Source organism: Lepisma saccharinum, chromosome 23 (genome assembly GCF_977018435.1).
Source record: "Lepisma saccharinum chromosome 23, izLepSacc3.1, whole genome shotgun sequence".
Lineage (NCBI taxonomy): Eukaryota > Metazoa > Arthropoda > Insecta > Zygentoma > Lepismatidae > Lepisma > Lepisma saccharinum.
This window is the reverse complement of record NC_139251.1, coordinates 8,281,549-8,305,747: the sequence shown is the minus strand read 5'-3', so window position 1 is coordinate 8,305,747 and position 24,199 is coordinate 8,281,549. Positions and strand designations below refer to the sequence as shown.

General features: G+C 37.1%; 1 long non-coding RNA gene across 3 annotated transcripts in view; it reads right to left on the bottom strand.

Annotated features, from left to right (window-relative positions):
• Positions 1–382: 382 nt before the first annotated feature.
• LOC146005343 (uncharacterized) overlaps positions 383–24,199 on the bottom strand; it is a 113,534-nt gene continuing 89,717 nt past the window's right edge. For 2 of the 3 annotated variants that reach the window (XR_014444010.1, XR_014444011.1), the window contains 4 exons: positions 15,212–15,226; positions 14,432–14,446; positions 6,711–6,755; positions 383–515 (listed from right to left, as the gene is read on the bottom strand). This is a non-coding gene — a long non-coding RNA (uncharacterized LOC146005343). Of the gene's footprint in view, positions 516–6,710; positions 6,756–13,775; positions 13,792–14,431; positions 14,447–15,211; positions 15,227–24,199 lie in introns of all 3 variants that reach the window. The other variant, XR_014444012.1, reaches the window with a different exon arrangement.

The following is a 24,199-nucleotide window of genomic DNA, read 5'->3' as shown; positions in this document are numbered from 1 at the left end:
AAATTAACAGATATAATCATATGAATTCCGTCCTTTAAATCCAATATTTCGGTTAAGCACCAAAATGAAGTAGACGGTCTTTAAATTGATTGATTTCCACTTTATGCAGAGTACGGCTAATTGAGACTGGACATACAGTTTAAAGTGGAATCCGAATCGCTATGTGCTTCCACCGGGTATAATATCCGGAACCGTTTAGTTACAAGGAAAAGGTTTCTAGAGAACATTGATATGTTCTCTGCTGATCTTAACAATGATAATATTACAGGCTTCTGTAACTGGGTTCAAATGTGTAATTTTGGGGGGTCTGGAAATTGTAAGGGACTGGTGTGCATCCATATGCATGTAAGAATATTAGGAAGAAAATAAAGAAACTGCTAACTTGGGATGCTAGATTAGTTTATTATATTATTAATTAATACAGTGCATCGGTGATAGGAAATAACATATTAAAGCAATCAATTGTGTAGTGCTCATGGTTACATCACTTGAATTCACATAACTTTGATGTCATCCTGAAAATAACGCAAAAATTATTTCTAAGGATAAAATAAGTATGTAATACAGAGATAATTGCAATTATTGGTTATCGCTCCAGTATATATTATTATAGTTTTCTATTATTAAGTTTAATTTAGGTTCAAATCCCATTTCAATTTTTTTTACACCTTTATATAATTTATAACACCATTAAAACATATTTCGATGATAACCAAAAACTCAATATGCTGACCAAGATTACGTATTCCAAGCGCACGTGTATCGAGCTCACGGTATTTGGAGCACACAGAGAAGAGAAGCGTTCATCGAGATCACATGAAGGTCACATAACTGAGTCACCACCCTATCATATCTAAGGTGCAGGCAAGGAGGAGATTGAAATTTGTAAAGTGGGTTCATTCTTTGCAAAGTATTTGTAGTAAGAATGTCGTGGTTCAGAGCGCTTTGTTTTTGTGTAGTGTTTTCAAATGGAAGTAATCATCACTTACAAGAGTAAACCTAGTATTCAGCTCTACTGATATCGGTACCGTGTTGGCCGTCAAACTGAGAACATTATCCACAGGCGGTGTGTGAAGGAACGGCAACTCAAGCCCAAGGTTTCAGTGAAAACGTCATCGAACAACGATGTTTTGATATCGACATCTCACCAATGTGTGCCAAACGTTGCTGAGTCGGAAGTAGAGAAAGCCAAGTATAAGTGAAGGGAAAGAGCCAGAGAGGACTTTCGACGCAAGTCAACGCCATCTAAAACCAATAGTTTGGTAAACTCTTCAACAGGGGATACGAATTGGTGACCATAGTTCCTAGATACGAGAACGTGAAAGGCAATCTGTCCGAAGAACGCGGAAGAGCTCTGGGGACTACGCAAAATCCGGCCGACAGTTCCGAAATTTCATTCAGTGAGGAGGAGATGCTGCAACTTCCCGATGGGACGAGGTTCCTCATGATATTTGGAAGTGACAGTGGCAGAAAGTTATTACAATCCAGAGACTCTTTCTCCTTAGACGGCACATTCAAAAGCTGTTCTAAACAGTTTCATCAGATTTATACAATCCATGCTGATTGTGGAAGTTCATAAAAAGAAACAAAAAAAAAATTGCAGCGGTGTTCGTCTTACTGGAGGATAAGAAGAAGTCGACGTACGTCCAACTTTTTGAAGTGTTAAAACGTCGGGCTTGGTCTCCGAAAACCGTTAAATTGGACTTTGAGGTAGCGGTGATACAGACGATCAGAGATGTGTTCCAACAGACTTTCGTGTCTTGTTGTAATTATCATTTTAACCAGTGTCTGTGGAGGCAGATAGCAACTAGGCTTAGCAATCTAAATCTAAATTTAACAAAATTCCTGGACTCTTTGGTTACGACCGAATCCAAATGTTTACCTAATTCTCCAGAAAATGAAAGAAGAAGCGGAAGAGATAAGGGTCAGGATAATGACTCAAGACTTGGGAATCCAAAGCAGGAAGAGGAGACGCAATTACATTGAAACAGACAGACGCATACAAGCCATTCTAGAAAAATATGCGGAAACTGAAGACTTTCTTCACTACCTGAGAGGTCTATCGTATGTGTCCAAGTTTGATTGAAAACCAATATCCTTATGTGACGAGGCTATTGCCGATTGAAAACATTATTGTTAGGGATGTGCCGAAGCCGATTACAGATGTATGAAAATCGGCAGAAATTGACATATCGGCATGGGTATCGACATCGGCAAAAATCCGATATTTAAACCGGTACAGATTATACTAGAGTTTTACCTTCTAATAAGTTTTATATTTTAGTTTTGTAAGATTTATTGAAAATTAGGTTATGATTCATCGTTATTGTAGAGTTTTTGTAATACAATTATTGCAAACTCTCATTCAGATGATCAACCTAATTGGAAATTCAGAAGTGAGTATTCAAACCTGAAGCAAGTGCTGAGAAAATATTTGGGCATACCTGCTGCATCAGTATTCAGTGTTCAGTGTTGCTGAACAGATTTGTGATAAAAGAAGAAGTAGGTTACTTCTTGAAGTGCTTCCAAAAACTCGTGTTTCTGAAGTTGAATCTGGTAGCAGTAAATTTCCAACATTAAGGAATTCATTTTGAATTTCAAAGAACTGCTTGTGTACTAATACTAAATCTCTTGAGAATCCATGTTCTTCTTAAAGGTTCACATAACCACCCTTTGTAGATGCAAATGTACATTTGCATCCCTTGAGAATGTATATGTATATACATATGATATGCAATAGAAATGTACATAGCAAATTTATTTTTGTCAAGCTGAAAATAACATCTCATTTCTGTTTAATAACCTTATGTATCGGAATTGGTTAAATATCGGCATCGGTATCGGTTCGAAAAATTATCGGTGAGTACATTGGCATCGGTGAATTTTCAGCTTCGTCACATCCCTAATTATTGTGAAAGGTTATTACGAAGCTGAGTGCTGAATTAAAAAGTATCCTAAGAAATCTGACGAAACCGTTGCTAATAGACAACAACCTTTAAACCACCATTGTGTATTAGATTACACATTGTCCAGTCCCAAGTCTGAAGAAAATGAGGGAAGGTTGTCATTTAATCATAAAGGTAGAAAAATATGTGTGCACTCGTTGTAGGGTCTTTTAAAGGTAATTCAGGAAGTGTGCGCTCGATGTACGAAATTTCCTCTTGCGCTCGATGTACGTGCGCTAGTCGCACGACACCCTGAACAAGGCAGAATTTATTTTATTTTAAAATCTTTTCAGGTGTTCGGGCATGTGTCCTTCTCCTGTCAACTGTAGTTTCAACTGACAGGCGATTTAGATAAACATTTCCTTTCATCTGGAAAGTGGTTTCTCAAGCTCATTTTCATTATCAATTTTTTCTTCATTCCTCTTCCTTCTTCTTTTTAATATTTTGACTTTTACTATTAGAAATGACAATTACAGTAATTATGATCTAAATTAATAATGATGATGATAATAATTAAGATTATAATAAATACACTAATTAAAATATGTGAGTATTTTAACAATTTAATTGAAAAGTTGGATTGGATTTAACATCATTACTGGATTCAATTGACTATTTGCCCATCATTAATCGACATTAATGTCGATATATCTGACTTGACAACTGAAGTGCCCAGCTATGAGAATGAAAGTGTAAACGTTCATTGAGGAACGTGAAAGTACGACCTGTAATTCCTCTAAAGTGCGATTTATCTGAATCAATGGCGTGTAGAGCCAAAGGAAGGATGAAAGCTGGACAGACAGCGAGAGGTAATTGTACCCCTTGAAGTGTCTTGAAGTGTAATTTCTCTCCTGCAGATTCGGTTCGAAACAAAGGGAAATGTGCGACGAAGGTAAGGTGAAGGTCGTAGGCGAGCAACAATAGAAAGAGAGAACGGGTACGTACCTCTTGTTAACAACCGATTGGAACAGACGACAGAATGCAAGGAAAGTACAACATGTTGTCCTCACGACCACGGAAGGGTGTCAGATTTGCCACGTAGTGGAAGGCCAGGAACGAGTGACAATGTGATTCAGACAGTGCAGGACAGTGTGTGCCGGAGTCCAATAAAATCGCTTAAACGAAGATCGTTGAAACTGGGAATACCGAAGTCAACGTTACACAAGATCGTACGCAAGAAGGTGAGGGCCCGGCCCTACAAGTTAAAATTTGTACACGAGCTGATAGACGAAAACTGTGACGTGAGAATGGAATTTTCTGAAAGAATGCTTACCCATTTACAAGGTGATAGTGACCTGTCTCGGATTCTGTTCTCAGATGAGGCCACGTTTCATGTATCGGGAAAAGTAAACAGGCATAACTGTCGAATTTGCCGGGTTGAAAATCCACATGAGTTCGAGGTGCAAACGTGGGGTAGTCCGAAAGTCACTGTGTGGTGTGCGGTTTCAATGGACCTTATCATTGGTCCATTTTTCTTCGAGGAAGACACGGTAAATGGCAACAGCTATCTGAATATGCTACAGACATTCCTTGCGCCAGAACTTATTAGATTAGGCATCATCAATGAGGTCCACGTGCAACAAGATGGTGCACCGCCGTATTATGCCCACGAGAGATGGATTGGCCGAAGAGGACCCGCACCTTGGCCTGCAAGATCACCAAACTTGACACCTTTCGATTACTAGCTGTGGGAACATGTAAAGACCGAGGAGTATTCACAGAAGCCAGCTAATCTGGACGACCTGAAAGACAAAATAAGTTATGTGATTCTGAATATCCCAGACGAGCACCGTCAGCACTCTATTCGTGGTTTCGCAAGAAGACTGCAACAGTGTTTGGACGTGAATGGTGCACAATTGGAGGCTGTGCCATGAACCTTAACAAGCAGAAAATAACTTTGAAGCTTGCTGTAAGAACACACATTTTTTTCGTTATTAAACTTAGTAATTTTCAAGTTATAAAGCTTTAGTTTCCTGCAGGACTTTATGAACCCCCTGAGGGTGTTCCTGTGACCGTGTTACAGACTTGCAGGGATAACTGAAGGGAACAAACTGAACAAAATGAGAAAGGGAAACCCTGGTCCGATAATGTCTCAGTCAAAAGTTACAATCCAAAACACTCGAAAGTCAGGCAACCATACACAACACGAAGCGTAACCATAAAACATGTCTGGGGAAGTAGAAAACAAACACAGGAGGATCACTGTCCTGTCTTTAATGAGTAAAAACTACAACCATTATTACAGCAGTTGTTCAAAGTGACGCCCCCTGCTCCGTGACAGGCTTAACAGCGTCGCAATAAGCTATATTGCATCCGCTCTAATATGACAGGAGTCGTTCGGGCCAGATCACAGTCTGCAAGGATTCTTGCCAAGAGTTCCTCTACATTACTCACAGGTAGACAACACTTTTGAGATGACCCCACATAAAAAAAAAATCAAGTAGGGTCGGATCAGGAGAACTTGTAGGCCAAGCAACAATTCCGCTTCTCCCTATTTACAGCTTAGGGAAGGTCTGCGTCAGAATATCACGAGCACCAGCTACGAAGTGGGCTGGGGACCCATCATGCTGAAACCACAGGCTTTAACGAACGAGAAGTGGGACATGTTCCAATTATTCGGGGAGAATTTCTGTCAGAACACACTGTACACTGGTCCAGTTAATCGTGGCTGTGAAAGATGCGGAACTATTAAAACCATTTACTAAACACAACGCGGAGTGCGAAATCAGCTGGTCCAAAGGTATGGACATGCTGCGGATGGTAAGGATGCAGCTGCTTCTTCCTCAGAACATTCCACACAGTACTTTGGGTCACATCAATTTCACGTGCCACAGCCCGTGTACTAATGGGTGTTTGTCTTTCCACCCGATCCAGCACTGCTTCTTCCAGGTTGGGTGTCCTTGCAGTTCTTCGTCCTCCTTGATCGTGGAATTGACGTCGCAATTGCCATGTTTCCCGTAATCCTTGGAAATGTGTGAGAAACACGGTGTACGCTGGTTGTCTGCGCCGTGGATACGTGGTCCGATAGAACTTTTCTTCTGCCCTACTATACCCATTTGCTCGTCCATACACAAACCCATATCAGCCAGTTCCTCTAGCGGATACTCATTTGCACTGATTACAGCCGCGACACTCGTGCTTCTAGACTAACAAACGTCGCGTATGACGTTACGTCTTTTCGAAGGCATGCGCGGAGGATTATCTTCCGTTTCTATTATGGTTCCCCTATGCGTTGTGCGTTGTAGCCTGCCCTTCGAAAGTTTTCGCTTGTAACTTTTGACTGGGGCATTTCCGGACCAAGATTACCTATTTCATATTGTTGCGTTTGTTCCCTTCCATCGTCCCTTCAAGTCTGTTATACGGTCGCAGAAACACTCTGCGTACGTACATGCACACGCATATGACGCCCCCGTGGCGGAGTGGCTAATACTTCGCGCTACGAGACCAGGGGTACCGGTTTCGAATTTTGGTCTGGGCATGGGTGTCTGTGAGCGTCAATTCATCACTTTCATAATTTTCATCATATCATCACTCTCATCTCCGCAAATTAGCCAAAAGTGGCACAAAAGGCGAAGTAAAATAAATCAAGTCAATCAATCAATGAACTAGCATATAATGTGCCATTGAGAAAATTAATAACTAGTGTTGCACGATGATACAAAATGCAGTAACCTAATACCGTGAAGAAAAATAATAAGTAAATAATTCTACTATTTCTGCACAAGCTTCAAAAAAATAAATATATTTTCTTGGTATTTTTCGTACCTCATGTAGTCAGAAACTTGGTGTTGTAGAACTCGCATCGCTATCCTGCAAATAATTAAAATAAATGGAAAGAAATAAGGGACACGTAATAATAATAGCAAATTGAAAAAAATGCAAATGAAAAAAAAATATTAAAAAATGCCCTCTACGGTCGACGACTCTCTACCCAGAAAAAAGTAGCATTTAAATATTATGCAAATGCTCTCCATGATGTTAAATTTGTATTATGCCGTTTCCTTCAAAATGAAACTTTAGTCAGTTTGTGTTTTCGGGCTTGCACACTACTCAATTATAATTTAAATTTAAATTTTTAACCCAATAGTTCACATGTGTAGTGAGTTCGACCCCCACCCCCACCCCCTCGACTTACCTCGTAACCTCACTTCTCGCACAACCCTTAACCACACAGCATTTCGCTATGTGTGCAGTTTCTCGTATCCTGACCAGCTATGTATTATGCTGCGAAAACTATACCTAAGGTGTATAACCCAATAAGGAAAGCGTTTTGTTTAACAAGAAATGCATTTCGGCAAACATCGAAGGTAAAAGTTTTGAAATTCGTTGAAAATCGTGCGTTCAGTCATATCACTTATCTTGCGTTGCGCCACCTGTAGTTTATGTTCAACATCCGACATCTATTGACGTATACAGCTCCTCCACTAGCACATATTTCAGTATAAACTTGTATTTCTGTGATGTTCATTACTGCCAGTAGAAATTGATCTCTAGTACAAGTGGACTACGTTAAAGAGGCTTTCCAGCGGAGATCTAGGAAAGCAACTAAAAAGCAGCAAAGGAATTTCACATCCCACAAACAACAGTTTACCTATTTAACGGAAGCCACTAAGAATGCGTAACAATGCTTCACTATATATCCCCCCCACGATCACCATCCAAGATTGACTTCGTGAAGTGAAAAGCAAATTTTTATTTATGTCGGGAATTGTATAAACGAAATGTATATTCAAGAAGGACTCCATCTAACGAGTCTGGAAAGAAATTGCGTATTGTGTATATTAATGTATTAAGAATGGTACACACATGCAATATCTGCTTCACTTATCTACAAATTGGAACATTTCAATACCAGTTAAATGTAGTATATCTGAAATGTCATACGTCTGACATTATCTTTAAAACTTCGACAATCAATTTGAGGAACTTTGTATTGTAACGATGGAAACTGGTATTCCAATATTTAAAGGCTTTATCACAGAGATATACAAAATTTTGAAAAATGTATTTGTGGTGGCATTACTAATCGTCTCATTAATATCCTATGAATAATAAATAACAAGTTAAAAGAGACTTATTAAAAAAAATGATTTATATAAAATATTATGAAATGTAAGTAATAGTACCATGAAAAATTCAATATGCTGACCAAGGCAGAAATTTATTTTATTTTAAAACATAAATTAAACGTAACGTTTCAACGTTCTAGCAAGGTCTTCTTCAGACTCTGTATCAAGTACAAATGAAACAAGGTACAAATCAGGAAGATATATATACACAAAAATCACTCCACTCCAGACACAAGTTTATTAGAAAGTTGTTTTTTTCTGGAACATTCCAGCAGGTGGCCTTCCCTAGTCAACTGTACTTTCACCTTACAGGCGATTTAACTAAACATTTTCTATCATCTGGAAAGTGGTTGTACTCTTTACAAGGAATAAGGAGTATGGGGAAGACTACAGAAAAAATATGAAAATTCCTTAAGAAAGCGGCCATTAAAACTTACAGGAAGTGAGGGCAAGACATCTTAAGAATAGCGAGGAATGCAAAAAAGAAAAAAAGGAAAACAGAGAAGAGGAAGAGGAAGGGATTATCTACGAAGTGAAGTGTAAAGAATGTCAGAGTGTGTATATAGGAGAAACGAAAAAGAGGCTGAAAGACAGGTTGAAACAACATAGGGATGATGTACGACTTAAGAGGGAGAGAAATGCGGTATTTAAACACACGAGAGAAACAGGACATGACATAGAGTGGGATGAGGCTAAGCAGATAGGAAGGGAGAAGAGAGTACTAGTGAGAAAATGGAAGGAGGCCAAGGAAATAGAGAAGAAAGGGGATAAAGACACAATGAACTGGAATAGCGGACTGAATATAAACAAATTATGGAAGAAGGTGTTAGAAAGAGTGGAAAGGACAAGAGCGAAAGAGGAGAGAAGAAGGAAGAGGAATGAAGAAAGAAAGGAAAAAAGCGTAAGACAGAGTCCAACCACTTTCCAGATGATAGGAAATGTTTAGTTAAATCGCCTGTCAGGTGAAAGTACAGTTGACTATGGTAAGCCACCTGCTGGAATGTTCCAGAACGGACAACTTTCTAATAATCTTGTCTGGAGTGGAGTGATTTTTGTGTATAGGGGAAGGTGGGGTAAGATCGGATAGTGGGGTGAAACCGGGTACCTTGGTTCTGGCATCACTAGTTATCCTCTCTAGGGGAAATTGTGAACTCCACTCCACTAGTCAAGAAGAAGCAGCGGCCATATTGGCGTGTTGTTGCTGTTGAATTCACGGCGTCTGTGTAGGAGAGTTTGTTTTACGATGTCATCTCACTAATGTTCTTTTGTTTTTAAACCATCCTTATTTAATAGTCACTACAGTTCAAAACGCTCTTTAGTCCAGCTTATTATATGTTCACTAAGGATTTATACCCTAACAAACAATACGGATTTAGTCCAACAGTAGCGTGGTTCTGTTTAATTTTTATAACCTCTGCACTCGGAGTAAGACCGGGTACGTCGAGCGGGGCAAGACCGGGCACTACCCATCATTGCCCAATCATTTAAGACTAAATTATATTTTTTGTAATGATGTATTTTCTAACTCAGAACAAGGAGAAGGGTGGATCCAAAGTGGAAAGTGTCTTGGCTGGTCCCACGAAAGCTGCAGTGGAGCGGAGGAAGAAGACAACTACTTTATTTGTGATTTCTGTAACTATATTCTTGAATTGTTCAGGTAAGGCATGAACCAATTTGTCATAGATATAAAATAATTTTTTTTGCGACTTTTCCACTGAAAATCTCGTTTGTATTTTCCCATAAAGTTAACATATGACTTTTTTCAGAAAACAATCATTGATAAAAAAGTAGTGCAGCTATGACTTTTCAGGAATGATATATAGTGTACTCAGTTAAACAATGCATATTTTACTTAAATCTGACAAACTCTAGGTCAAATAGTTTAGCTCCAGCAAGCCTTCGAGTGTTAGCTACCCGGTCTTACCCCACTTTCCCCTATATATCTTCCTGTTTTGTAACTTGTTTCATTTGTACTTGATACAGAGTCTGAAGAAGACCTTGCTAGAAGATTGAAACGTTACGTTTAGTTTATGTTTTAAAAGAAAATAAATGTATGCCTTGGTTAGCATATTGAGATTTTTTAATTAATGGAAACCAGGCTTAATGGTGTTATAATAGTACCAACGCTAAAGTACATCTTCTAATGGTTCCCTCTCTGTTAACGTGAGAAAATGTCAACCTCACGACCAACGAAATGAACAGAATTTATGTTTTACTACTACATTCAGCTGTTCTTACTAGTTGAAATCTAGTATAAAATAAAGTGCATTCATTAGCTTTACCACACATGCACGGTGGATGAAATGATGATTTTTATTTTAAGAAATCATTTTGTTGATTTTATGTTTAAATCGGATTTTTTAATTTAAATGTACTTTTTTATGAAAAGAAAACACACTTAAAATTGCTTGCATGTTTTCTGGCAGCATGCATATAAAGATGTATATTTTAATATGGAAATACTTTTTCTAGTAAACTGTCCTGTAAACATTGAACAGTTTGAATAAAGCAAAAAAAATATATGTACTTATACATATTGTTAAACGAGGGATTCAAAAAGTATATAAGCATTATATTTCAAGCACAGAGTATAACATACTTCATACCCCTAATCTCATCTTCAGCTTTGCAGAACCTTTTCAATATAAAGGTAAAGTACTTTCCGACACTCTAGAAGTAACAACAGCGTTTGCTAAATATTTTCAATTGTTGTACCGGGAGGATGATGTAAAAATAAGACTTTGAATATTCAATCTTACAGTGAAATCGATAAACTAAACCTATCAGATATTAGTCTTAAAGAAATCGAAGATGCCATTAAAAATCTTAAACCGAAAACATCTATTGGTTTCGATAAAATTCCGCCTTACATACTTAAAGGATGCGGTGAGATACTCAAATACCCCCTGCACACGCTGTTCAATCTTGTACTTTCCACCTCAACATTTCCAGATTTTTGGAAATTAGCAAAAATTACCCCGATACCAAAAACAAATAAGCAAAATGATGTAGAGAATTACAGGCCGATAGCAGTCCTGGCATCACCTGCCAAGCTCTTAGAGCAAATTCTTTACAAGCACATTTCTTATCACATACGAGTGTCACTATTTATATTTTGAGCCTAACAATGACAAAAACAGGAATTTGGCATTGAAAACTGCTTTATTGTTTTTCGAAGTATTCTCCTTTATGGTCAATACACTTTTGCATTCGTTCGAACCATTTGTCAAAGCAGTTTTTCCAATCTTCTTGAGACACCTCCATAATATGGTTTTTGAACACATCAACGGCGTCTTCCGCCGACGAAAATCGTTGTCCACGCAATTTATTCTTGACATTCGGGAACAAGAAGAAGTCATTGGGTGCCAAATCAGGACTGTACTGCGGATGACCCATCAATTCGATTTTTTGACTGTTCATAAAGTCGGTTGTTAGACGAGATGTGTGACAGCTGGCATTGTCTTGATGAAGAATGATCCGACGGCGTTTGTTTGTTTTCCGTATTTGACCGAAGACCTCTGGCAAACAAATTCTTGTGTACCATTCAGAGTTGACCGTTCTACGTTCCTCTAAAGGCACAGTTGCCACATGACCAGTTTTCCCGAAAAAACAGGCGATCATTTGTTTCGATGTGCTTCGAGCGCAAACAACTTTTGTTGGATTGGGTTCATCGTGAAACACCCATACAGTCGACTGCTGTTTACGTTCCGGCTCATATGCATATATCCATGATTCGTCACCTGTTACAATCTTATATACGTCTTTTGAAGCACCACGATTGTATTTATTGAGCATTTGTTTGCACCAATTGACGCGAGCGTCTTTTTGAGTTTTTGTCAAATTGTGGGGGTTCCAACGAGAACATATCTTTCTCACAGCTAAATTATCATGTAATATTTTATATATGCTGGTGGAACTAATGTCTATGGTTGCCTCAATCTCACAGTATGTCACATGACGATCTTGCAATATTAGGTTTTGCACAGCATCAATGTTTTCTTGAACAACAACTGATTTTGGACGACTTTCGCGAATCTCGTCGGTGAGCGAATGGCGGCCACGATTAAATTCGTTATACCAACGTTTCACAGTGGCAAAAGATGGGGCTTCATCGCCAAATGTGGAAGTAAGTTGATCGATGCATTCTTGTCTTGATAATCCACGTCGAAAATCGTAAAAAAATCATCGCACGAAAATGTTCACGAGTTAATTCCATTTTATTGTTGTCGCACAATCTCCAAGGCAACATAAACAACACAAATGAAGCTATTGACAAAACATTTGAAGTACGTTATGGTCAATAATGCCAGACGATTCCGTGCAAACGTCAAATCGCGCCTAACTTCAATCAGTGTTGCCAAGGCTCAAAATATAAATAGTGACCCTCGTACGATCAGTGATCTCTCCTTATCAACATGGTTTCTTATGTAAAAAGTCTGTCTGTACAACCTATCAGAAATCACTCATTTTATCGCAACCGCGATGGATAGCGGAGCTCAAGTAGATGTAATATATACAGATTTTTCGAAAGCGTTTGATACCGTAAACCATAGAATCTTAATATAAAAGCTTAAATCATACAATCTATCGAATGCATTGTTGCAATTGTGTCAATCCTACTTAACAAACCGCAAACAGTACGTCACGTTTCAGGGAAATACTTCCGATTACTTCCGGAGTTCCCCAAGGCTCTAACCTTGGTCCCTTATTGTTTCTCATGTACATAAATGATCTTCAAGCACATCTGAATCAATCAGGTAAACTACTTTTTGCGGACGATTTAAAAATATACAAAACGATTTGCAGTTACAGTGACTGCACCGAGTTACATGCGGACATAAAGGTCTTGTGGAATGGTGCGAAGCAACAAACTAATCTTAAAAAGCGAAAAATGTTACCAAATGTCATATACTCGAAACACTACATCAATAAAATACGACTCTTGCATAAATAAATAAAAATTAAAACGGGTAGAAACAATCAAAGATCTAGGAGTTTGTTTGATTACATTTGATTACTTAGATTTCACGGGCACGTTAACTTCATAACAAACGAGGCTTACAGACTTCTGGGATTTATAATGCGTACATGCAAAGAGTTCAAAAATGTCGGAAGCTTAATGATACTCTATAATGCTTACGTTAGAGCGAAAATTGAATATGCAAGCATAGTGTGGCACCCTCAAACCCAGCAAGATATAAACAAAATAGAACAAATTCAAAGTAAATTCTTAAGACACTTAAAGTACAAACTAGATGGTATATACCCTCAAATGGAATCCCGTAAGAACCTTCTCAGATATTTTAACCTAACAACTCTCAACAACAGACGCATCATGCATCAGCTCATTTTCCTCCACAAAATTTTAAATAATCTCATTGAAGCTCCTTTCGCCCTGTCACAGCTCGACTTCTACGTCCCCTCAAGCAAATTACGACCAGGAAAGCAACTCTTCAGCCTCCATCGTAATAGAACCAACGCTCTGACAATATCTCGAATTTGGAATACGTGTAAAACATTTAATGATACCATCAAAAGTGAAAACAGTGTGGACTTAGAAAACATTGTGGACTTATTTTGCCTGACCGCAACTTTGAAAAGGAATATACTAAAATTACATAAATTACGATAGAACTTAAGACTTGTATGTTTGTTAAATGTTTTCTGTCTATATACTACATTCATCTGTGCAATATTTCAATAATGTTATTACAAAATTACAAAATTATTGTATAATGAACGCCATTAATGGGTAATGTACCTGTTTCGTTCAATTTCTTAAATAAATAAATATATAAAATGTATTTATAAAAGTTTGTTATTTAAGTAAGTTTTGCGATTTTCACTTCATTAGTTCTATGTACGAACTATAATTAAACAACCCAGTGATAATTGTAAACCTTCTGCAATTTCTAAAATAACAATTTACCAACCAGCAGCAATTCAAATGCTATATTGTACGCATTCTAAACTGTAACTGTAAATTAACATAACTTGAGGGGCGATTAAACATTGTCAAGCTAGATATAATTCAGATGTACGATTAACAAATACGGACAAACAAGACTGAACACTTAAACAGAAACACGGACGAATGATGTGCCAAACGAGTTACTCATTTTGTAAAATGTTCCAGAGTCTAATAGCAACATTCTGCTCATAACACTTTGAAAAATAGACGATGAGTTTAAGGGTGAACAAATATATTGGTAATTTAATTCATACTAGAGGATTATGAAATTCATGGTGGAGGTAAAAATGATTTAGTTTGTGCGAAATGGTGGTACTTAAAGGTATTTACTAATGTCATTGTGCCAGATGAACTCTTAAAATGACGAAAGTACGTAATGCAATTTTTCTGTAAACATAAGCAAGGGTCTTAATTTAAAAATATTGCAATTATCTCTCATTACATACCGCGGAACATTTAAGCTAAAAGGAAAAAAAATATTAAAGTAACAATTATGAATTGTGAATTATGAATATTATGAATACAATTATGCATCCTATACATTCAAGAATTTTATGGGCTAGTCCCATATTCGATTTTTTATTCCATATAGACCACAAAATATATAAATTATAATTAAAACTATGTATCAAATGATTTGCGTAAATTGTAGAAAAGATGGACACATCACGTAAATCTTATGCGAGTTCCTTCCATGTAGTTTCTTTGACACACTTGGCATCAGCACTTAAGATATTGTGTCCCATAATAGAATGTAATGGTTTTGGAGAAATTATTAATGTTGTCACTGAATGCACATGGAGGTAAATTGAAATCTTTTCTTTTGATTACTTAGTATATATCATGGAGATTATTTGTATCGTACTGTTGACTTGTTGAATTAAGTTGAAAATTAATGCTATACAATTTTTGATTAAATCATTTCTCCATTTTTAAGTCGTCACTTCGACTTAATCATGGAAATACCAGAACATTTTTTTATGGATGATAATTTCTCTGCAATATTCGTTTCCAACTGTTTAACACTGTGAAAGAAATATTCATATTTACTTCTATATTTAATGGAATATTTGCTCAAAGATGTTGCATTTTAAAAACAAATTTGGATTTATATTAAGTTTCATTTACCATAAGCTAAGTTTCCTCATAAAAGCATGTATAAATACTTAGTAATTACGTGTGTTATGACAGAGATATTAAGGTAGGTAATAAACTTTAATGCATACCCAAGTGGGAAGTATCTACAGGAGAAAAATAACAGAAAATGATGTAAAATTCAATATGTGTAAACACTACAAAATTTAAAAATTTAGTATCAGTGATTTCCAAATAATAGCAAAACTTGTTGTGCTTTACTTGTGCAAGGATTCCATTATTCATCACAAGAGCTAGTAACAACATAGAAACAATACATTCTCTTAGAATTGTGAATATATCAATTTTATATCTCTCAACGGATTTTACTTTTCGTAATAAATGTACCTATATGATAAATGGAATTTTTGAATTAGCATCACGATCATCATCCATCATATGGAAATATATCTTCCATTCAATGTAGGTTAGTTATCTTTCCTACACGATATATTTTGTTAATTCAATTAGGCACACACAGGAGATGTGCTACGTAGAACTGTTAGCGAGAATGGAAGGCTCGTCCAGGACTCGAACTGGGTCTCTGGCATTCAGTGCAATTGCTTTACCATTCAGCTACCGAGCAGGCCTGCCTTTGCCTGATTTTTCGCTTACGCTGTTTTACCTGTGTGGAATCGTCTCCATATATATATTTTTTGTAAATAATCAGCATAATATTAATTTTAGGTGAGACTTGGGGGAGTAGGACGAAGAAAGGAAATATTAGTTGGTAAATACTCGTACTTCATTGTTTTATAAACGTTTTCGTTATCTGCTTCATTTGCTCCTTCTGTGGGAGCATAACATTGAATAACAGATATGGGAATTATTTTAAAAATGAATCGATCCCTAATAACTCTATCGGATATTGGTGCCCAACTCCTGAATGGATTCTTGGCTAAAGGAGACAAAAAGAATCCAGCTCCATTTCTATGTTCTTCTTCATGGTATTTACCTGAATAGAGAAATGCTATTTTATCACTAGTTACATCCCCAATTCCTTCCATCTGCTTTCACTTACTCCCATGATTTCTATTCTTGATCGTTTATCTTCTTGAAACCGAATCAAATTAGTAGGAATATTGATTTAAAATAAATTGGTAAAAAACAAAATAAATGAGAATGAATGTCACAAAATAGAGGAAATTAAAATAGCAAACACAATTGTCGAAGAAGTGGAAAAAAATTAATATCTTGGAGCTGTAAAATCAATAAATGGAGGAGTAGAAAATGATATCAAAATCAAAAATAGAATAAGCAAAGCCAATATACGTAGCTTTCATTCAACTATATCCAATATGGAAAAGTAAAAAAAAATGGACTAAGAACAAAGCTCAAGCATGTTTCAAACACATGTTAAGTCAATTTCTTATATGGCTGTGAAACTTGATTGTAAACAAATTAAGACAGAGACAGAGAGAGAGAGAGAGAGAGAGAGAGAGAGAGAGAGAGAGAGAGAGAGAGAGAGAGAGAGACAGAGAGAGAGAGGGGGGAACAGAATGTTTAACGGATTATATATAAATGACTAATTTTCTTTTTAAAATTAAGGAAATGCCCGATCTTAATATTATTGCCTAGCGCAAATAACAAGAAAATATATATAAATAAACTTGTAACATTGCCTTTCATGGACAAGGATTTAATAACAAAATATATTTTTGGAATTTACATCATCATGGACTTGATGTTTATAAGTATTTCCATCATTTTTTTGTAAAGGAATATGATCGACAATTAATGCCTCTTCCATTACACAAGTTTCGTATATCTTAATGACAATTAAATTCCATGTGCCGTTGCAGCAGTCACCTTTATTTATTTACTACGATGCCACAAATTTGTCTCATTAAAAGTTTTTTTTATTTCTCAGCCGAATAGAGGAAAGAGTAGGAAAATTTGACTTCCCAAAATGTTGTCCTTATATGAGATTGGAGGCGTACCTAATATCGGATAAGGAAATAAAAGTGTAACGTGAAGAAAAATCAAATTATATATTACTGTAAAGAAAAGGGAACTATTTAAATGCACAAAGCAATCTGGAAAGATTAAGGTTATATATGATCAGGTAACGAACATCTGCAGAATAGGAAAATATTGTTTCTTTGTGTGTGTGAATTTTGGGTGTGATTGGCAAGACTACATGTTTCTTCAGAAATGTACGCGTCAGCAAAATTCAGATAACAACCAAACAATTAATGCAATAATGCGTTTATCTGATTCAGGGTCCCACATTTAGAATAAAACACTCCTAATATGTATATAAATATTGGAAAGCCGATACATCCTTGTGCATTCGATATTTGGGCACTGCCTCTTCTCATAGATACGACGCCATGACATACACAGAAGAAACTTTGGACAGATCATAAACCAATACAAAAATAAACTAGGCATTTCACATTTTATGTTGTGTATTCAAAATATTGAGATAATTAAAATAATAAATGAGAAGGTTAATAGAAGAGGATAAATTATAGTAGGACTCTACCAAACCGTTAGAAGATTAATATGGAACAGGAATGAACCTATGAAATGGAATAAGCTAAAATATAATACATACTATGTACCACTAATTATGTACGGAGCAGAGGCTTGGACAATGAGATTGAGAGACAAAAGAAAGATGCAGGCAGTAGAGATGAAAATTTGGGGAGTATATAGGGGAAAACTAGAATGGATAGAATAAGCAATGAGGAGATGCGACAGGCAATGGGGGCGGTGATGATCCAGTACGGAATAGATCAATAACAGATGCGATGGTTTGGAGACATGAAGAGGATGGCTGTAGAAGCACTACCAAGGGGGAGATGAAGATGTCGGTAGGAAGAGCAGATAGTGGAGAGTGTTAAATGAGGAGGACAAGATTCGAATACCATGGAAAAAGAGAAATGGTGGAGGATCAAAAGAAAATGGAGAGGTTTGTCTTCCATGCAGACACAGCCAGAGGCAGGAAAATGCAAAGGACGAACGATTTAGGAAATTATTTGAAATATGAAAGTCTTACTATTGTTACTGCATTTATGCATTCAGTGTAAAATATGACTACAAATACTCCATGGAAGGAAATTCCAACATATTAGCAAAATAGACATTGTAATAGCAGCAAATGAGTTCTATCATACAAAAACTAACGTTAGGGTGACACAGGATATATTCTTCACAGTTACGGCTACTCGAGTGCAAAATTTGGTTGGCTAGAAACAGTGGTATTCGATATTCGAGCTCCTTCCATTACTGATTGATCAATGGTCTAATGGACATAAATGCAGTCCTTGATTTTCCGTTCTAAATTTACACTTCTTGATCATGCATCCGGTTGGTAAATGACATGTATTTTAGGGTTCCATCAGAGTGTGCCACTGACTGGAGGTACGAATGGCAAATAATATAAATCTATGGGGCTGCGATAATTTCAGATAATACATCATATTCCATAGTGAAATATGACTCCATATCCCCATCCTGGTTCCACCTATTCTTAAGATTATTGAGATACTTACGACCCACAAACCTGTTACTCTTTGTTAAAAATAGCAAGAGACACATTCATAGTAAACATAGAAGCTTATGTATACCCAAATAAACATCGAAGCATGTTCACTCTCTTTACTAATGGTGAGTTTCTGTATTCGTATTATATTTTGCAGTGCACTTTGAAAATATATGAAGATAAACATCTCTATTAATCTCCTTGAAGTGCTAAACACAGAACATGTTACTCTTGAAATGTTGATTATTATCTGTCAATTTTACTATTGTATTACCACCAGTTATGGCCACCCTGAGATTCCCATTCTTAATTCTTTTAGGAATAGAAGGGACAGATTAAAATCTTTGTCTTAAGCATTGATTTATTTCAAAATTTTCCATAGATCTTCCATGGTTTACTTTCATTTCACTCATAAAGACTTTAAAAATATTTTTATACTTGATAATGTTCTAGGCCTTGATCCAGGCAACTTGTCGGTATCACTCCGGGGGATGGGTTCGAATATGATTTTTCGGTAAGGTTGGGATGCCTCTATAGGAAAATATATGATGGCATATCATAACTCCCTTCTGTGTTTTATCACTCCACTCCCCAGATAACCTTGATGTAAATGGAAAGTTTTGATAATTTTTAATATTTTGACTTTTACGATTTGAAATGACAATTACAGTAATTCTGAACTAAATTAATAAAAATGATAATAATTACGATTATAATAATAACCCTAATTTAAGTGTGTGAATATTTTAATAATTTATTTGACAAGTTATGGTATTTAACAACATTACTAGAGTCATTTGGCTATTTGTCCATCATTAATGCCGATATATCTGAATTGACAACTGAAGTGAGCAGCTGTGAGAATAACAGTAGCAGTCCAAGGACAGTGTAAGACTTAATTGAGGAACGTGGGCACGTGGTACAATCAACAGCAAATGAATTAGGAGAAAAAAGATTTTCTCGACGAAAAATGAGTTGGCAATGCTGCGAACACCGAGGCATTTGTGATAAGACGCTTGAGGAGCCTCAAGCAAAGTTTTCTCAACGCACAACTTCAGTACCGAAGGTCATTTCGATCGGGAACTTTCGGGAGCATGTTCTCTGTCTACCTCTACACAGTTCTCCCCAAATGCCTGTTTGAAAATGATCTGGTGTTCACTTTTTTTTTTTGCCAACGTAGTTCTGACATTGCAGTAATGTTACAATATTTTTTTTTTATTTTGCTTTGTTTTTACCATGACACATTTATAATTTGTTGCAACTTTGAGGATGGATGATAATTACATTAAATTGATAAGGAAACACTGCAGAGATAGAACTCCATGCCGAGACCAGGCCTCGAACTCGGAAGCAAGAGCGGGGAAGTTTAGTCACATCGTTCCAACTCTCGGCCACGAGTTAGCTTATAATTATTTGTAATTGCTAAGGAGTATTTCATCGTATATTCGTACCTAATATCTGTTTCTGGACACTTACTTTATGAGTGGTATTAGATCCAAAATGTGTTCGTCGGGGAGAATCCGCTTTTTGTTTGACGGGGCGTTTTGGGAGGCACATCTCGTTCATATCAGAGAAACAATTAGAGTAAAAATTGACATGTGTGAAAGTTTAAGAAATATGTGAATGACGGGGGATACTACCGAATAGGTGTATTCCTTTTTTTTTTTTAAATACCGGCCTGGCCATTGTTTTTTGTGTGCTTTTATCATATCATGACTCATCCTCATCGTCCTGATTCTTTCAACCAGAGGTGTTCACCCTCGTGAGGGCAGACCTCACCCTCCGGAAGACTTGTGAGGGTGAGGGCGGTGGAGGGTGAGGGCTACTGCGATCTCGGAGGGTGAGGGAGTTTGATTCCAAATGAACACCTCTGCTTTCAACACGTCTAGTATCCGCATATGCTACTGAATTTCTACTTACGAAATTTCATCGCCGATTCTTGTCATACGAAGTGAAATGGGTATTTGTTTCGGAAAACTTACAGGTGTAAATTATCTTCCCAGTAGAGTAATCAGAAAGCTAGGCACGATAATTGTCATTATTATTGTTTATACTGTATAACCATTAGCATAGTTACGTAAGTTTCAATGAATGATGTAACCCCTTATCACCTTACCAATAATCATAACCAATATTAACACTCGAATCTAAGTCAATTGAATATACAGCTTGGCGAGGGGGGGGGGGGCGGAAATGACAATTTTTCCATCCCATGAATAAGCCTATAGCGTGCCTGGGCTAGTGTGCTGCATAATTTCTACATTTAATTTGAGAAATCATTTTAAAAGATCTATATTTTTGTTCCTCAGGTCCCAGGAGCTTAACAAAACTAAATGTTAACAACCCTGAAACTTTTGGGGCCAAGTGTCCCTCTTTTAGATGCCAGAATTTGAACCCTAAAATAATAATTCTGAATTTACGAATAGAAGCGTGTTGAATGGCAATGGGTAATTAGAGGTGCTGTGCGTATTATTGCTTTACGAATTCATTTTCGTTCTGAAGAAAGTTGCCACTCCGATACAGACAGAATATTTCGAAAAGTCCTTAATCATTCTGAGTTTGAGTTTTATGCACAAATAGGCAAACCGGGACGAGATCTACAGTTTAAACTAGAATCCGAATCACTATGTGCCTCCACCGGGCATCGAACCGAGAACTCCTTGATTACAATGCGGCGACGATTCCCTTGCGTCATCGTGGAGGCTCTCTTAATCAGTTGCATATGCATAAATTAGTATAAATTAATTTAAAGTATATTTCTCATACTACATAGAATTCATTATCACCACAGTCGGGGAAAATAGTTTTAGAGAAAATTGAAAATAGAGGAATATCTATCGCTCTTCTCGTTTTACTATTTCTTATAAAATCAGAAGCATTTCACATCACTGTCACAATCTAGAGCCGCTATTGAATGCAGAAACAGAAATACTTCAAACTTTGAAATCGACACCGAGGGTGATATTTTTGTTATTTCACGTCACTGTTCTACCAGTCTCGGATAATCGCAATGATGAAGGTTGAAGATGTGATAGATGGAAGTGGGATGCAGACAGTGACACATCTTCACCTTACTTCGAAGCGCGTGCGCTAACCAATTAGCCACGGGCTTGGCTTTTTTGTGTTTATCAGTTCACCAAATTAATTTATTCGTCATTCAAGATCCAGAGGTAGAAAAGCAACGTAAAATAACGAAAACAGAAAAAATACCATTCACTTATCATCATCACCCAACAATTTCATGCTGACCAAATCCACACACGAACCTCTTTTGGCATTCGTTTTGCAGAATGGCCTTGGGGATTAAACATCGCCCATTTACTGGTTCAGCTCGAGACAATCCAGGTGACCATGTTATCGAAGCTTATCTTCAATCCATCACACAACTTCGCTATTTGCTTCTTACAGGTTTGACATCTTAACAGAACTTCTATCGAACATCGCTCATAGAGTATATTTTACCTATCAGCTCTTAATTAACCTTCTAATTTTCACATATATATTTTTTATTTTTATTTAGCGTCGCTTTTCTTCCACTTTTGGGCAATCGCAACGACGAAGATGAGTGAAGATAAAATAAATAAATAAATAAATAGAACAGGGGTGTAAGGGGTGCTCCTTCCACATAGTGCACCCAATAGTCAACCTCACTTCCACATAGTACACCCTGGACTGCAGACTAACGAGGCTCTGGCGACTGGCCCCATGACCAGTATAATTTTGTTCGTGTTGTCCTGTGTTTTGTCCTTATTTGTGCTGAGTGCTCCTTTACAGCCTCAGCTTTTAAAGAAAGTCAGAACATTTTAATATTTTATGATTTTAGTTATACAACGTTAGAGTTGTTCTGTGTAACAATAAGGGGCGGGACCCCGTATAATGTGACGGGTGCAAAATAGCCTTAGTGCTGACGCACCCAAAATTTTAAATTCAAATCAAATCAAAATAAATAGAACATTCAGAAACAATACCAATGCCCAGACCGGTATTCGAACCTAGGATCCCTGACGTAAAATCGTCTAGTGCTACCACTCAGTCAATTGTCACACAGAAACTTACACTTACACACCTCTTCCTTACATATGTGTTTTGTTTTACCTGCTGCACTTCTCTTATGGTGAATTCTAATCCCTCATTTCAGGTTTATCTCATGTTTATAGCTATTGCTTTGTAGTGAATGATAATCCTATTACGCCATGTGAATCTTACTCCAACAAAAACCCTGTTAGAGGATGGAAACGTTACGTGTGTAATGTTGTTAAAAGTCTGCTTTGGTTAGCTTTTTTAGTGTATTGAATGAATATTGCATTTTCATTTCGTGTTGAGGCATATTTTCGTCACCTAGATTTTGCATTTAAAATATGTAGGTCCAGTATATATTAGTCATTGTGAATTCGAGTCAATTAAAACATTTTGCGTTGTTGCGAGATTATCTATGAGGCATAATAAATAAGTAGAGGAAATGCAACTTGTATATCAATATTGCTATGTCCAACTGATCTCCGAAAGTATTGTTTAGCACGTCACATTTCAAGTATAGTCCATGATTGTATCTAGTATATGAACGAGATGTGTCCCTCCTCTCAAACAATACGTGGCTTGTCCCCACCGAACGAAGTGTGTCACTTATAAATTAAGTGTCCGAAAGCAGGTATTAGTCATGAACAGAACAAAAAATACTCCTGAGCAATTACAAATTTGTACTCCAGTTCATGGCCGGGAGTTATTGACGGTCTCCCCACCTTATCCTCTTTAGGTTCCGGGTTCGAGTCCTGGTCTGGCAATCTCTTTTTTAAGTGTCTCTTCATCAATTTAATCTCATTATCATCCATCTTCATAGTTTCGATTAATTGTAATGGTGACATAAACAACGCGAAATAAGAACAAATACAAATAATTGTAAAATGACTACAACGTCAGAACTACATTTGAAAAATAAAATGCGAGCAGAAGGTTCATCTTCAAACAGGCATTTGGGGAGAATTGTGTAGACAGACAGCATGCTCCCGAAAGTTGCCAATCCACGTGTAGCATGACCTTCGATACTGGAGTTGAGTTGTGCTTTTCAGGAAAGTTTGCTTGACGCTCCTCAAGCGTCTTATCAAGATTGCCTCGGTGTTCGCAGCATTGCCAACTCATTTCTCGTCGAGAAAATCTTTTCTCTCCTAATTCATTTGCTGTTGATTGTACAATGCCTCTAAAGTGTGAGATACCTGAATCAATGGCGTGGAGAGCAATAGGAAGGATGGAAGCTGGACAGACAGCGAAAGGTATCGTATCTGTAGCCCTTGGAGTGTCTAAAAATGACATTTCTCGACTGTATATTCAGTTTCAAACAACGGAAAATGTGCGACGAAGGCAAGGTCAAGGCCGTCCGCGAGCAACAACAGCAAGAGACAGCCGATACCTCTTGTTAACAACCGATTGGAACAGACGACAGAAAGCATTGAAACTTTAACATGCGATTTTTACAGCAATAGGGGGCAGATGCCATCTCGCACTGTCTGAATCGCCTTCTTAAAGATGGCCTCTATGCATATAGACTCATGGTGTGTGTTCCATCACCGTACAGCTTTCAATCCATAGAAATTTT